The sequence below is a fragment of the Fukomys damarensis genome, unplaced genomic scaffold (genome assembly GCF_012274545.1).
Source record: "Fukomys damarensis isolate Sample0158 unplaced genomic scaffold, DMR_v1.0_HiC HiC_scaffold_35, whole genome shotgun sequence".
Taxonomy (NCBI): domain Eukaryota; kingdom Metazoa; phylum Chordata; class Mammalia; order Rodentia; family Bathyergidae; genus Fukomys; species Fukomys damarensis.
This window is the reverse complement of record NW_022900947.1, coordinates 14,096,461-14,109,190: the sequence shown is the minus strand read 5'-3', so window position 1 is coordinate 14,109,190 and position 12,730 is coordinate 14,096,461. Positions and strand designations below refer to the sequence as shown.

The 12,730-nt window shown below is 36.8% G+C and overlaps 1 protein-coding gene and 1 pseudogene across 7 annotated transcripts in view; both read right to left on the bottom strand.

The window, feature by feature from the left end:
- Positions 1 to 911, bottom strand: part of LOC104852678 — a 41,387-nt pseudogene extending 40,476 nt beyond the window's left edge.
- Positions 1 to 12,730, bottom strand: part of Slit2 (slit guidance ligand 2) — a 338,504-nt gene that overhangs the window by 195,923 nt on the left and 129,851 nt on the right. The window lies entirely within an intron of this gene.

Here is a 12,730-nt window from a genome sequence, read left to right as displayed (position 1 = left end):
CCAAAAAAAAAAAAAAAAAAAAAAAAAGAGAGAGAGGGGTGTCAGTAAGAGAATATTTTAAGTAATATCCTATTAAAAATGCTTAACCTATTTAGCAACTGGATAAGGCACAGTATATGTATATTTCACAATCTTCATTGTTGCCTAAGAGTCCACACAGTTATAAAAATGATGGACATTAAAGTTTTTAAAGATTTCAAAATTTAAGAACAAATGATCCGACTGTGCTCTTGAATACAGCTGTACGCGAGTAAACGGACTCCTCTGATGCTAAAGTAAAACTTCACATTTTTATGTGGCCCGAAGAATAAATAACCCAAACTTCCAAATTGTGGGCATTTTGTTTTGTTTTTAAAACTTAGCAGTCATTGGCTTATTTTTATTGTCTGCACTGGGTGAGTGTCAGTTATAAAAACAGCAAACCGCTCTATCATAACAAACTAAAATTTTATGTAAGCTTTGCACCTGCAAGGGGTCCTGACTTGGCCAGGTCTCCCCGACTTTCCCAACCACACTGATTCATCGGCATCAAAAACAAAGCACAGCCTTGCCTAATAAAGTCATTTCTTCTTTGCTAATGAAGACAGTATCACATGAATGAATGGAAACGTAAATAAATAAATAAAATGACTTACTGAGTCCTGAGCACCGAATGCTCCCAGTAGGTAGTCTTTTCGCAATTCAGTTCCCCTGATGGGACCAGAAGAGGAAAAGAAACACCAAACTACCCCTGAGGGACAAAGAAGAAACTGCTGTGCTGCCTGGAGTCCTGCTAGGTCAATTAGTCCATCACGCACAGAGAAGGGCGAGCCAGCAGCCAGACCCCAGACACCAAGCCCAAGAACGCGAAGTGGGCGGCGTCTTGTAACATCGCCTGCAGGGAAAATTGGTGTCTTTTGCCAACGGTGCATCTTCATATGAAGATACTGAATAATGACTTAACAGTCAAATTGAGAGCAGTATTACATACTTCAGTAATAAAAAGCTCATTTTTTTTCCTCAACGATATTGCCTTGTATTATATGACCTGACTAGAAATAGCAATATTTCTACATTCATGTTTTTCTTTCCATTTTTTATCTTGCTCAACTCCAAAATGCAGTTATCCTTCATTTTAACAAACTTAAGCATTTCATACATGTACATATCTTAAAAATAGCAATAAAATAGCTCCAAATATAATTTGTCAACAATTCTTAGATACCTGATTTTAATGAAAATACTTCATATATCTCAAGAAATTTGAGGATGTTATATGGATGTTCTTTGTAATAGCAGTATTATCTTACATTTATATACTATGTAGAGATACAAAGTATTTCTATTTATATTGCCTTCTTTAGGAGCTCAGCATTTTGTCATTTAAAATTACAAAAGCATTTCATCTGTAAATCAAAGTCCTTTACAAAACATTATTTAAAAAATTTGTTCCCTAGGGCTGGGGATTTAGCTCAATGGTTCAGCCACCTTCCTTGCAAGCACAAGGACCTGAGTTTGATCCCCGGTACCCCCACAAAAAAAACCCCAAAACAAAAAATTTGTTCCCTTATCACATTTATCCACATTTAAAATGTAAAAGTTTAAAAAGCACACCAGCATCTCCTATAGGCATTTAATTCTTTTTTCATCCTAACACCAAAGGTGTCATTGCTATTGTCCTCATTTTATCAAAAGTAACTGGATCTGATATGAGAAATTTCATTCATTGAAGACTGAATATTTAAGTAAACCTCTGGCTTTTCTCTCTTGTTCACTACTTAGATTTCCCAAGTACACTAATATAGCTGCAAGTAAATCAGCATGTGCTTAATTATCATGAGGAGTCAAGAAAAATTGGGTTAGAAGTACAAAAATATGGAAAAACATGACAAAGAAAACCAAAGCTATGTTATTGGGATAATGCATATCTACAACTAACACTCCACATCACCCATTGTACTTTGGTTGTTTTCTCCAGTATAACAAGAACGCTACATTTCTTACATTTATTTAATTAATATAGCTAATATATACCCATTTATAAAGTGGAATAGACGTAATTGAAAATACACTACATTCACAATAAAAACCAATTAAACATGAAAGAAAGTCTAATTTGCAAAAAAACAGAGAGTGAGAATTTGTTCATTATTGTCTTTTTTTACTTCAAATTCCTTCACAGCCAGAAGATGATGAGACATGAAGATAAAGATGATAAAGACGAAGACTGCCAACCTGGGATTCCATGCTCCACTATGGCATAGGCATACACGAAACTTCTCTTTGGATTTTGTGGAGCATGTCCTAAAACCCCCAACCCTAAATGAATCATAATACCCATCCCACTCTGTACATGCATCTTAGCTGCTGTGTCCTTGTAGCAAAATCTCAGAATCAATTGCTGTCTGTATAAAATTAATACCTACCACTATTGAGAAGGGGAGCCACACACTTAGTGAAATTCCTCATACTTCTTAAATTTCTGATCTCCCCTCTAGCAGCCCTTCTCACACTATCCAGAAGCTTCTGCATCTTATTCACCATGGAAATATAAAGCTATTACATGGAAACTACCTGAACAGCCTTGTCTCTTTCCCTTTTGAGATGTAAGCTCCCCTCACCTTATTAGGAGTCACAAGAAGCCTGTCATAAACTTCTGTTGCACCTTTGGTCATTCTACCAGCTCCTTTTTACCACTAGCAAACTCTGCTTTCCATCTTAAAATAACAGCAGTAACACCTTCAATCCTTTCTCCTCTTCCAGACAAGCCACATTTGCTCATGTCTTTCAAAGTTAAATATCATGTAAGACTTAATTAGTCTGACTACCTTTCTTTCCTTACTTATTGCTCACATCAGTATTTCTTCTACTCCCACTACTTTGCCTAACATGCTCTCAGTATGATAAATTTGGCCTCCCCATCCATTTCACCAAATCTAACGCAATACAGTCTTCATTTTACTCAACCTATCAGTGCAATTCCATCCAGTGGGCTCCTTGCCTACTTATTTTATTTAAAGTACAGAACATCATTAGAAGACACAAATCTCATAATTCACTTTTATCCAGTAAGAAAGCAATAACGAGCAAAAACACATAGGGTGCATCAAGTCACTGCCCTCCAATGAACATGTAACTTCTAAGATATTGGGTTCTTCTTTCTCTCCAGGCTCATGTCACACCTGTTTTTCTCTATAGTCAGCACGCACATCACATAAGTTCTCATATACCACATTCTATCAGGAACATTCCCCAACACATTTTCTCTTTACTTGGCTAAATTCATCATGTTTGACCACAGTTTACAACAGCACTTTACTAAGCATGGCTTTTGTGACTCAGTGCTAGGAAGATTCCCTCATACAGAGTAGTTTAATATCACTAGCTTTTTCCTTGTGGCACTTGGTTGTTTAATGAAACTCCAGATTATAAACTGCAGCACTTGGTTATTTGATGAAACTATAGACTATAAACTGTTTCAAGGCCATGAATGCAATTCCTTTATGGGTTAAGACCACATCATGCTCCTTGTTATGTGTTAAGTACTCAAGAAGCACTGGTTCATTGACTGAGTCGAATACAGAAAAGATTAAATTCACATAATGCATGTCAACTGTCAATATGTTACATGAAAAATAACTTTGTATAGGTTATTTATTAGTACATGTGTGCAGTACATAATGTATCTAATCTTTTTTTAGTTTGTTTTTGTTTTTTGTTTTTATCCAAGATGCTCTAGAACTGGTGAGCTCAAGGGATCTTCCCCCTTTGTCTGTGTACTGCCAAGCCCAGCTCTAATCTAGTTTTAAACAAACTGTCAACTTGAGTATTTTATTAGACCAAAGAGTGCAGTTATCTAACTCTATGCTTGAGGTACATGTCACGAGACCAGCACGGGCAGAAATAAGACACCATTCCTACCACCATGCCCATGCACCATTCCTACCACCATGCCCATGATGGTTTGCAAACAGAAGCGGGGTGGAGATGAGCAGAAGTCAAAGCGCCGACAAACTATTACAAGACACTAACTGTGTTTGATTACTGTGCTGGTTACTTTGCCTTTGGCAACCTAATCAAAACTCACGGCTCTCTGTGAGGCAGTACTGTGAGCACCACTGCACACACACAGGGCTGAGTTTGATATTTTCCGGGGGGCATACAGCTCCCCAGTGGAAACCAGGCTCCTGACTGCCCTGTTGCTGGCGACTTTCATTACAACACCACCAATCAACATTCTTCTACAACTTGACCACAATATTTCTCTTAGACAAATAGTATAATATATAAAGCTACATTATAAACTTTAGTTACCTGAAGGAAAATCGATGGACTGCAAGACTGTAATGCTAAGTGAAATAAATCAGACATGAAAGGTTACATATTATATGGTTTATCTTATAAGAAAAACCCAATATATAAATGATTTAAAGGGCAAAATCCAAGAAAGATGATAGGGATGAGGGAGGAGACTGCAGAAATGGGTGGGAAAGAGAAGGCAGAAGAGGAGGAGTAAAAGCTGACCAAGATGCACAATGCATACAGACCAAGTCCACAAGAGAGATGGAATCATTAGTTATTGTAAACATGTACTGACAGAACTCTGTCTGTCCTCTGATAAACCAGCCATAGTATGAAAAGAGTAATTTAATTTTCTCATTAGTGAAACATCTGAAACAGATAAGACATTTTCTTTTGAAAAATTTGGTTCTAGAAACAAATTTTATTTCAGAAGAAGAAAAATCTTTTCTACCTGTACCTTTTGTTTTATTTTTGTTGCTGTTGTTGTTGTTGTTTTGCAAATCATTAGTCTCTGTAGTACAAAGCGCACACATGCACAGGATTGTTATGAGGAACACAAGTTTGGGAAAAGAATAGAGTAGAAAAAATATTTATGCACCTTACTAACCAGGAGAAGGGACCACAGACGGTATACGTATGTAGACAACAGACTGCTCAGTCTTGTATCAATCGAGATACACATCTGATTATTAATGAGTTACTAGGGTCAGCATATCTTCTTTGTTTTCATTTGTTCAACTCAGTAACTGAAAATGTGTCGGTAATTATAATTTGCATATAACAAAGTCTACATGCTGTTTGTTAAATACATTTATCCATATACTGACATCCACATTAAATTCATTAAACATTACTATACTCAAGGACAGGGATCTAAAGATAGTAAACTTCTAAAAGTGGCCCCAAGTCATTTTCCACTTGTTTTTATTTTTAACACTTTTCTGCCAAGATATTTCAAAGATGTGCATATGAAAGTGAGGATATAGTAAAAAATACAATTTGGGAAGATGTTTAAATATCTACTATTTATAATGTTTTGTTGTTATTAATCTTTCAAAAATATTTCATTTATATTAACTTTATATTTTAAATTTTAAACTTATGAAATAAAATATTATTATTTGGTTCTATCTGCATAATCATATAGAGTCATAGCATAAATTATTGGAAAGCTTTGATTTTATTTTGTTACTGCTCACTTTCTTTTAAAATTTTCAGTGATTGGCTTCTTATGGAGGCATAAGTTCAGGGTTTAATTTATTATAAAAGGAGTCATATTTTCAATAGTTGGTCTATATGAAGCCAATTAAATAGTTAAACTTTTAAAAGTTGAATCATATTTTCTATGAGTTATTATGTATTTACAAAGATACTATAAACATTTTATTTACATTCTGGCTGATAATGCAATGACCAAAAAAGAAAATACAATAATGGTAGCTGTTCACCCCATACTGCCTCTGGAATACTGTTCCAAGGACATGAATTGGATCACAGCATATATATGCTGAAAATAATCATTCAGTGGTCCCTAACACCTATGCAATGAGGTCTAAATTCTTTTGTTCCAGCTCATTGGTTAGGTTCCTGTGTAATCATCTCTACTCTCCAAAACTCTGCCCACTGGAGGCACCTGACAAATAGCACATAAACAAATTATATTTCTCTTTATCTGTCCTCAGTATCTCTCTGTGTCTCCTTGGATGAGCTGGGTCAACGTCAACAAAGCTCTGTTCATTCTCCAAATTCCACTCAAGGATTACCTTCAGATTATATCATCTAGGAAAACATCCTTTCATAAATGTTTCCTGTTCCCAGAATATAGGGAGATCATCACAGTGTAATTAAAAAATGCCAATAGGTGAATGGTCATCATGCTGTTGAGAGGAAGAGATATTTGGAACAGCCGAACAGAAGCACAGGCAGACAGAATCTTATATATCTACCAGAGTCTTCGAGTCATTGGAGTTTACTGGCTAAAACAGCCAGCCTGAACTACCAACAATAAAGCCTTGAGATTATCTTTTCTCATGAGTCCCTGTGTACTATCAGGCTATATAAAGGAAAATAAATTACTCTAAGATGACTGCCATCAGCTACTGCAGCATTAGACCTTAGTGTTTTATTTACATAACTCCCCATGGACAATGAGAGAACTGCATAATGAGTATACAAATGCCTTTTCAAGAATAGATCTTGAAAGCTGTTTTTATAAAAATGCCTTCTGGCTAAATTATCTAAATGCATAGTGTGCTGACAGCCAGAAGGGACAGTAACACAGAAGGGCTTTGTTGGCTTCTAATGGATTCAATCCTTAGAAGCACAAAAAAGGTAGAAGCAAAAGTGCTTTAGGAAGGTTTGGACCTCTCTCTCCATGTGGTCCCACAGCCTGAAGAATAACAGGATGCATGTATAGTAGTCTTCTATTTAAAAAAGAACACGGTGCTTTCAAAATTTCCTATTTGAATAGACAAGATTAGTAAGCTGCCTGAAGAGGTGTAATGCTACAGAACACAACCATGTGGTAAAACTTTATTATTTTGAATTAGTATTCAAATACTCTAAACAGGTATTTCATACAACTTCACATTCCTTAAGAGAAACTTTTAAAATAAAGTTGTGTATTCACTTCTAAGAAAAAACTGAGACACGATTTTTTAGATAATAAAATGCTGTCTTGAAATGTAATTTATCCACAAAAATTCCAAAGTGTTTTTGCCTTGGTATTTATTAATCAAAACTTCTTTTCCATTGTTTTTTACTGAAAACGCTGTATACCTGCTGGACTTTCATCGATGACTCATGAATGTACCATCTGAGGCTGTGTAACGATGGCAGTTCTCATAGTTCCTTCCACAGCTCATGAGAATTCTTTTATTTGGCAGTTGAGGCTGATGCTAATGTAACCAAGAAAAAGTCATCACGATTACAATAAAATAACACCCCATGACCACCTTTGATGAAGCCATGCTGGGCAAAGGTAATCTGCATGCACATCCAGGCACAACAGGCTGTCTGTGCAGAGAGCTGGCCCAGTCTGTGAGCACCAGTACAGCCCAAGTCGACACACATGTCTCTCCAACAGCTAACCTGACCCAGCTTGGTGAGGCAAGGAGTACCCATAATGAGCACAGCCTTGGCATTTTCATAAACAATGATGCTTCATCCTGTCATGTAGGAAGCTCTTGCAGAAAGAGAAGGATGAAAGGAGGGATAGTATGCTGAAACTAAGCAAGCCTGGATTGTAGTTTGCAAAGCTCATAGCTCACATAACCCAGTCATGTATTTTTCTCTTCATGGGGACACAACACTGCCAGGATAATATCCAAATAATTCTGGGTGGTTTCTATGTGTATAAAGAAGGTATAAGGGATTGAATTCAGGGCCTTCACACTAGGCTACATTCTAGATTTTTAATATTCAAAAGATTTTTATAAACTTTGAGATAAAGTCTTGCTAAGTTGCTGAGTTGTTCAGGCTCCAGCCTGCATTCCATCTGCCTCAGCCTCCTAGCACAATGGGACCACAGGCATGGCCCACCATGCTTGTCTTTTAAGCCTTTTTCTAAATCGATATGCAACTAATACCAAGCAGTTGAAGTTGGAAAGATTTTCAAGATTCAAGAGCAAAAATAACCCATGGAAAAATGATGGCTAACAACAGGTGACAGAGCCAACACTTGTGAGAAGGTAACCACAAAGCACACCGAGATGCTTCTCACAGTACACACTCCTTTTCAAGAGTCAGAAATATGGCAGGGAACCAAAGAAGGTTTCTATTTGTTTCCAACGACCCTCAAATTGGAAGAAATCAGAACACATTCAAATAGTATCATTAAGAAAGCATTTTATGTGTTTTTTAAGCATCATATGTATATAGAAATCCTTCTTGCTAACAACTGGCATTCTATCAATTTCACCTGAAGAGTACAGGCTTGTGCCCTGCATTGAACCAACACTGGATTGCTAGTACTCCTCACAATCCTGAGTTCCTCTCTAAATTCCCCATTTCTTCCTCTAGGGGTCAGCACACCAATGCTGTCAAGGAGAACAAGTCCGAGCATATTTACATAAAAAAGTTACCTTGCCTTCCAACCAAACCAAAGAGAGAAATAAACTGCACAGATGCCAAGCAGTCTTTACTGAGTCGACTTTTAAAAATAATCTCATTCAGAAACCTCTCCTGACAATCTGACTCAGTGCAGGACAGAACCCACTATTGAGGAAGATGACCAAGTCACCAATTAGTGACACTAATATTCTATCATCAGTACTGTCTGGATGATGAATCACAACTCACTCCAAGTCATGTTTTTAACCAGTCACTTCAAAGCATTTAGATTTTCAACAATATGGTTTAAACAAGTGAATCGTGTTATAAAAATTCCAGCTTCAGTGTAACGCACGCATCAGGCACAAGAGCAATTTATCTGCTAAACAAACAATGCAGTCAGCTTCTTTAAAGAATGTGCTTTCTATGCCAAATATGATCTTCCCACAGTTAAGTAAACACTTGGTGCAATGAAACTACTGGCAATTCTCTTGATGGTCTCTGTTCACGTGTGTTTTCTGTCACACAGTATCTTCATCCAATAGGATGTGTCTATTTAAAAGTCATTTCAGGCCTCAGGAATGGCTCGCTACTTCTGAGATGTGTTACATACACGTGGCTATACACTTTCAAAAGCTAGCACATCATCACCCTCTAGAGAAGCCCACTAACTTCTCTTTATCAAGGATGTATTTTCCATCCTTGAATGGATTATTTATGAGTACTGCAAAATTATGATTCTGGAAACAGAATTAGATGTAAGATTATGAATTCAGGTAATACATGTTTGGGGTTTTCTCAAATAACTTGAATTGCAATTTGAAAGAGATCACATGCTGTTTTAAAGAATTCTGTAGAATTAAATTCAATAATGTCAGTGCTTTATAATGAAATAAAAATACACAGTTTAATTATTTTATATCTATATCAAAAACATATAGACACATGCATTTGTACACTTGCTGGGAAGTGAAGCTCAGTGGGAGCAAGCTTAGACTGCATTTGGCTGCGGGCTCAACCTCTGAATTCCTAGCAGCAAAAAGAGCTCCTACGTGGTATATATCACATATATCTTTTACCAAGATATTGAATGATTGCCAGGTGTGGTGGTTCACACCTGTAATCTCAGCATTAAGAAGGCTGAGGCAGGAGTATTGCTGTGAGTTCGAGACCAGCCTGGGCTACACAGTGAGTTCCAGGTCAGTCTCAACTATATAGTGAGACCCGGTCTCAAAAAAAAAAATTCAATGATTATGACTTTGAAAACATATTTTCTGGGCCAGGGATTTAGCTCAGTGGTTCGGTGGCCTGCCTTGCAAGCGCAAGGACCCGAGTTCAATCCCTCGTAAAAAAAAAAAAAAAAAAAAAAAAATTTCAGAGTTAAGTTTTAATTATATATCCTTTTAATACATTTAAAATTTTCAAAAGTCAATTAAAGTAGAACTACATCTAGATGAAGGACAGGATAAAAACATCAAGTCATCCTTCAATGCAAAAACAGAGCTGCAACACCACAGTAACTCTGATGTATTTTTCAAAAGATATTTCTGCTCAACCTACTTGGTAGTTTCAGGAGCTCAATCTCTGCTCTGAAATTCCTGTGTCAGAGGATATCAAAGCTTGTACACTGTGCATTCTAATGCTGCTGCCCTATCTTTTTTCCTATAGTCCACTGAAGTCATTAGCCTTGAAAATTCTGAGACAGTACCTGTTTCGTCCCTGTTAGTAATTTGTATTTGAAGATACTTATTGGTAAAGACAAGATCAGTAGTGCCAATTACTGAATGCACTGCATTTGTTTCTTTAAACAGTACAGACCTACAATATTTTAAACTTCTATCAGAGAGCTGACCTTGATTTTAAATAGACTGGTGAGACTGCATTTCAGAATAGTGTACTTGGATCAAGCAAGACTTATTTAGTCTACAAAAGTGATCTAAGTATCTGGCAGGGAAGTACATTGGAATTGCACACGTGCTCCTATGTTGTCCTGATGGGAAGTAAAATAAAAGAACTTTGGAGACCTGTGGGAGAGTTTGGAATTCTAAATCCTTACAGGGAGAAAAATCTTGTTCATCTGATTTTACAAATGTAGCTTGTACTCTTGGCTTCAAAGTTTAGAACTTTATGTATTTTATGCATGGACAGGTTTTATTGCAAGACTGAGAAAAGAAGCTTACAACCAAGAAAGAACCATAAAAAAACCTTCCAGGTTTTCCAGAATCAGAGATCAGTGAATATCTGGCAAGGAAACCTCCACTGCCAACCACATAACTGGTTTTCCACCACTGGTGGTTGGACAATTCTACAGTTATCACTACCTCTTTCCTAACATCTCTTTCTGATTCAAAATATGAGTTAGGAATCCTGTCTAATTGGCTGCAAAATGACATATGTTCACCCATGGTGGCTGTTATGAAAAGTAAGTGGACTTTTCCATTTCTGTTGTAAAAAGCATGGTACTTAGGATGAACCAGATCATAATGTAGCAACAAAACATTTTCAAACTGTCAGCATTTAAAAAAAAACCTTAATGACTTTATTATTTCTCAATCTTTCTAATCATCATATTGCTCAGGAAATGGAGACTGTCTTCATTGCAATGAGGATGGCCATTCTGGTAGGGATTTCTGAATACCTCCAAATTCAAAACTATTCCTCATGATAACATTAAGACATCATTTGCCTGTTTTTGTTTTACTTTGATGACAATATAACTCATTTTCAATAATAATAATTAGCATCACATATTGATGATAATAGTAACTCATAATAATAATTACAATGCTGCATTAATGATTATAATGATACCTCTATGATAATTTACAGTTATAAATTATACCTACAGAAATGATGTCATTTGGTTATCATATACATGAAAGATAAGAATTAACAGCTATCTACCACACATACATGCAAGAACTTCATGGAAGACTAACAATAAGCACTTGTAAGTACATGCTACAGTGAATTAACCATATGTTTTTTTTAGTTTTGATTTTTCTTATATATCCATATTTTAATGCTGATCCTTGATTTTTCTCTTTCCTTTTAGCTTAGATTCTTTTTCCATAACATAAACATATTTTAAAATTTTGCTTGAAGCACATTGTCTTTCATTGGGTTGTTTGCACTTAGGAGTTTTGCAAATTCTTTTATATCCTGGAAAAAAGCTTTCTATCAGATGTAGCACTTGAAAATATTTTCTCCTGGCCTTGCAGCTTGATGTTTCATTTTTAAGTGTCATTCAAAGGACAAAAGGTTTTAGACTTTCATAAAGCCCAATGTTTTAATCTGGTCTTTAGAGGTGTGTTTCTGATCTCACCATCTCAGGAATCTTTGCTCTTGTTCCTTCTCCAGTAATATGATGTTATATATGAGTTATTTCAAAGAGACACTAATCAAGTTTAGGATATGCCTTTTAGCTTCCTAGTTTCAGACAGGTTTGGATGTAAAATGTTGGGTTTTGTCAAATGTTTTTCTTCTGCATGCCAGTATGAGCATCTGCTTTTTCTTCAGTTTGTTAGTGAGTTACACCTCGATTGCATGGAAGGTAGCTTAAAAAGCATTTATTTCTTATTCTTCAGCCAAAGTTAAAACCATGGTGTCAGTTAAAGCTGCACTCAGCTCTGCAGGCAAATCTACCTCCAGCTCCTCCAGTGGCTGGCAGAACTGAGTGGCCCACGGTTCTAGGAACATTTCTAGGTTCACATTTCCTTGTGGTGTCAGCTTGGAACCAACCTTGGCTCCCAGCAGCTTCTGTCTGATGGCTGCCCTTGGGCCATCCTGAAGCCGGTAATGGGTCAATGAGTCACATCCCTCTACCTCTTCTTCAGCTGCACCTAGTATCTCTCTTGCTAACCATTGTACAGTGGAGCTTTCTAGAGGTTGCTGAAAAACTTACAATACAAAAGCTGATACCATAAACCCAGCGGTCTTCTTTTAAGCCAGAAATTAAGATTCCATAAAAAATAGTAAACAATACTATTCCTTTCACTTTTTGAGAATATAGTTATTTTTTAAAATATGCCATTGGTATTAATATATGGTGGGGGTGGTTGTTGCAGTATATATTTTTTAAATTTCTGTTCCATGTCCTACTTTGATTTGGAAATGCAGAGTTCTCTTAAGGCCCGTGTGATAAAGGTCCCTGCGGTCCTTCGCTTGGTGCTGCTGGGAAGAGGGAAGCATCTAGGAGGTAAGCCCTGGTAGGAGGCAGAGGGTGTGTCCTCAAAAGGGGCTGCACCACCCTAGCCAATCTGTCTGCCTGCCTGTCTCTATCTCCCTGGCTCTCAGGCTATTAGGGGAGTCGTTCTGCCCTGCCCACTGCTCATCATGATGTGCTACATCACCTCAGCACCAAAGCTAAAGCCTACCTATGACGGACTGAAACCTTTGA